The sequence below is a fragment of the Cibotium barometz genome, chromosome 22 (genome assembly GCF_041138505.1).
Source record: "Cibotium barometz isolate CiBa-2024 chromosome 22, ASM4113850v1, whole genome shotgun sequence".
In the NCBI taxonomy this organism is placed as follows: domain Eukaryota; kingdom Viridiplantae; phylum Streptophyta; class Polypodiopsida; order Cyatheales; family Cibotiaceae; genus Cibotium; species Cibotium barometz.
The window spans coordinates 20714167-20718363 of record NC_141067.1 but is presented as its reverse complement, the minus strand read 5'-3'; the positions used below and the strand labels follow the sequence as shown (position 1 = coordinate 20718363).

The following is a 4197-nucleotide window of genomic DNA, read 5'->3' as shown; positions in this document are numbered from 1 at the left end:
AAGGGTAAGATATCCAGTTATATCTCCCATTCACAGTTTGTGCATTATCAACAACTTATGTTTTCTTCGTTAATGACATGTATTACTCTAAAAGAAGCTTGATCCATCCAACCACCCGCGATCCATCACTCGCATTGCACTCGCATCTCTGTAGAGACTCTTTTAACCTCTGTAGTAGAGAGCTCAATTTTAATCTTAGAAAATTATTATAACACACTTACACACACTTTCACTCTCGTCTTGCAAAGACTCAAATATAACAATTTTGCACATTCTAGCCTCTGTAGGGACTTAAAATGAAATTTCCCAAACAATATAACCAAGCAGAGTATTTGTCTCAACCTCAATCTTGACCTTGATCTCACTCAGAGTCTTGATTTGAATCTCAATCTAGATCTCAATCATCTCCATTGATTATGAAGAACACATTCTCTCTCTCTCTCTCTCTCTCTCTCTCTCAATATCTATCTCTCTTTTTCATAAACCTATGAGTGTGTATAAGTTGTAAAGGTATAGTTATATTCTAAAAACGTGATAATCAAGTTTTTAAAACCTAGTTACACAATGGGCAATAATCTCTGTACAGACTCTTTTAACCTTTGTAGTAGAGAGCTTATCACAATTTTAATCTTAGAAAATTATTATAACACACTTACACTCACACTTTCACTCTCGTCTTGTAGAGACTCAAATATAACAATTTTGCACATTCTAGCCTCTGTAGGGACTTAAAATGAAATTTCCCAAACACTATAACCAAGCACAGTATTTGTCTCAACCTCAATCTTGACCTTGATCTCACTCAGAGTCTTGATTTGAATCTCAATCTAGATCTCAATCATCTCAATTGATTATGAAGAACACATTCTCTCTCTCTCTCTCTCTCTCTCTCTCTCTCTCTCTCTCTCTCTCTCTTTTTCATAAACCTATGAGTGTGTATAAGTTGTAAAGGTATAGTTATATTCTAAAAACGTGATAAGCAAGTTTTTAAAACCTAGTTACACAATGGGCAATATTCATAAAATTTTGTGAGGCCATGGCCCATGTAGTTTTTTTTGTCAATCACGTGAGATAAGAAAACAGTGTCATTATTTCAAAAGAAATATTCACGAGAGAGAACTTTGTGACGGTAGTTTATTCACGAGAGTGTGCGTGTATAAGTTGGCGGCGTCTAATCAAGCTAAGAAAGGGTTTTGGCGACGCTGGCAATGAGGCTTTCCACCTCATCCTTGCCGATGCCGAAGGCTATCTCTAGCACCTCCTCGGGGAGGGGTGGGTAGGCGTCGAAGAGAGCGGCGGCGAGTTGCGAGGTGCCCGGGTTCTGGCTATTGAGGGCGGAGATGGCGAGGGCGGATTGGTGCTCGTCGGGGTTGAGCTGGAAGTGCACAAGGCCGCGAGGGAAGACAAAGAGATCGCCGGGGGCGAGGGTCTGCTCAAAGAGGGTATTGTTGGGCGTGGCGGTGACGAAGCCCACCTTGAGCGTGCCCTCGGCCAGGAAGAGCACCTCGGTGGCGCGGGGATGAACGTGGGGCGGGTTTAATCCCTTGGGGTCGAAGTCGATGCGGGCGATGGACAGGCCCTGCGTGTTGAGAGCAAAGAAGTTGGCTGCACTGGCCAGGTTGACGGAGACGCCCAGCCCTTTGATAGGTTTGGCGGGATGCTCAAGCATCGTGAACTTGAAGTCGGCGTCCTGCACCTCATCGGCCGGCTTGCAGGCGAACCCGTTGAGGGTGATCATGCTGGTGTTATCCGCCACACAGAAGTCCTGCAGAGGGTCTTCATCCGCGGCCCTCACTTCTAATATGAGCGGAGACATGAGCATCACCGCCAGTAGAAGCAGAAAGCTGCTAGCTGCTGCCATAGCTGTGGCTTGCGGACTGTGAGCACGCTGGGATATTGGAGATGATGAGGAGCGAAAGCTGTGATATTGGAGATAGATGATCAGAAGAATAGGCTACGCCGATCCTCATGCGCCTGACGTCGTATTTATATGCTGCACGACGCCGCTGGCTGGAAAGAACGAGTCTTATCATCCGCTCTCCAAGGAACCAGTCCTATCCGCTCTAAGAAAGAGTCCATGTCCATGCCGACCCGGTCGACGTTCCCGCTATCTGATCTGCCGGAAGGGAGGACGTCACAGTGATTGACGTAGTCTCCGACCATCACCTTGTGATTTATGTTGTATCCTGACGCTCGCTGTAGTCTTCTATCCTCTACGTGCCACGGATGTGCCGGCCATACGTGCCACGCAGGACTCCAAGTTGAAGGAGTCAACATAATTTGTTGGTCCAAGTCCTTTTGGATGTTGGGACCACACGTGACACGGGTGTGAATGTGACTCGCCTTCCTGTTCTCAAATGAATCTTTTAGAGAGAGAGAGATAATTGTGACTCGCCTTCCTTCCTTTTTTCTGATGAATCTTAGAGAGAGAGAGAGAGATGTGTTAGTAGGGGTGAGAGAGAGAGAGGGGGGGTCTATGTGCTAGTAGGGGTGAAACAAACCTAAGCTCTCTAAGTGTTTGCCACATTTTAAAGGCACAAAAGGCACATTTTTCTTTGGATATTTTAAAGTCTAGTTAAGTGTCCACCCACTTGTGTGTGAACACCCTCTTAATAAGAGAACATAAGATGGGGCTTTGGTGCCTCTATAAATCATTGTACATGGTGAAAGTATTATCATTGTTGCATTATGCAATCTCTCACTATTATTAGCTATCACATCTTTCTCTCCCTCTCCCTCTCCCTCTCTCTCTATCCCTCTCTCTAAGTACTATCTCGATGGCTTGAACCTCCATCTCTCTTTGCACAAGTTCTACTCCTACACTCACATCATTGGCACCTTCCACCCACCATAACATGAGCTCTAATCATGCAAACACAAATATAGTATCAGAGCCTTGATCCATGATACTCCCATTAATCACCTTTCATTAGTAAGAACCCTTTTTTCCTCTTTGCCTAGGCACCCCCTGGCAATGTTTTTCCTTGTTCTCCCTCTATAGAGAATCATTCTTTGAGATTTTTAGTGTGTTTTGAAGATAACACAGAGCTACCTGACCTCAAGGGGCTTATTTCAACTCAGAAAATGTGGTGAAAACACATCATAAACTCATGGAAAAACATAATTTATAGCATTGAGGGCTACATGTAAAAACGGTATCTATTCATATACAGATCCATCTGAATTATGCTTGACCTTGTAAACCCACTTACATCCAATTCCCTTCTTATCCTTGGTCAAATGCACTAATTTCCATATCACACTAATTCTCATATCATACTTGCATCCATGGCATCTTCCCATTTTCAAAGTGTCTGCTCAAAACAAGTGGGCTCTATCTCCTATATTTCTTTAACCATGTAAGAAAAGTGACGAGCATTAGGACATTTTGGAGGTCATTTGTAGGGCCTTGTAAGAAAATGGTCGATTCTTATTTTCTCTCTCTAGAAAAAATCTTGAAATATTAAAATAAAGAGAATGTAAAAGTCATAAAAGTGTAGTCTCTGAGCCAGAGAGGTAAATTTTCTCCCAGGCAATCGTCTTAAAGTTCGTGGGAACCTTCTTTGAAATGATACATTTGAAACTACAAGAATAAAGCTAGTTCAAGAGGGAAGACAGTTTGGAGGGAATTAGAACCTTCATCTCTAATTTCAAAAGACAAATACAAGCCTTCTCTCACCATAGCCAGTCATATTCTTTCACTCTGCATCATATAGTATACTTACTCATTCCTAGAACACTCCAATGGAGAACAACCATGTACACACTCATTCTAGTGAAAAGTCTAATCATGAAAGCATTAAGAGGAAGTACCATTTTCACATTGATCTAGATAGTGCGTATGCATCCATTCAAAAACGCAGAAGTGGACAACTATTGCTCTCATTAGATGTTAAAGATCATATGAGGTTATTGAGGAAGCAACACATAGACCTTTGGTGTGATGGCTCCATCTATCCTATTGACCCCCATACTGCTTCACCTTTTCAAATCCCACAACTCTCTTATGTTTTGCAGGTGATGGCGCCACAGGCTTACTACTAGGATATTGCAAGTCAATTTCTTACATGTAAGAAAGAGAAAGGCATTATTCACAACACTTAGCAAATGAGCTTCTTGGCTTGTCTGGGGAATGCAAGACACAAAAAGTTAGATTGGAAGAACAAGAATGTCAAATCAATAAACTAAGAAGTGACC

General features: G+C 42.7%; 1 pseudogene; it reads right to left on the bottom strand.

Moving 5' to 3' along the window:
* Positions 1-1180: 1180 nt before the first annotated feature.
* On the bottom strand, positions 1181-1861 carry LOC147626375 (germin-like protein 8-5 pseudogene; annotated as a pseudogene).
* Between the last annotated feature and the right edge of the window lie 2336 nt (positions 1862-4197).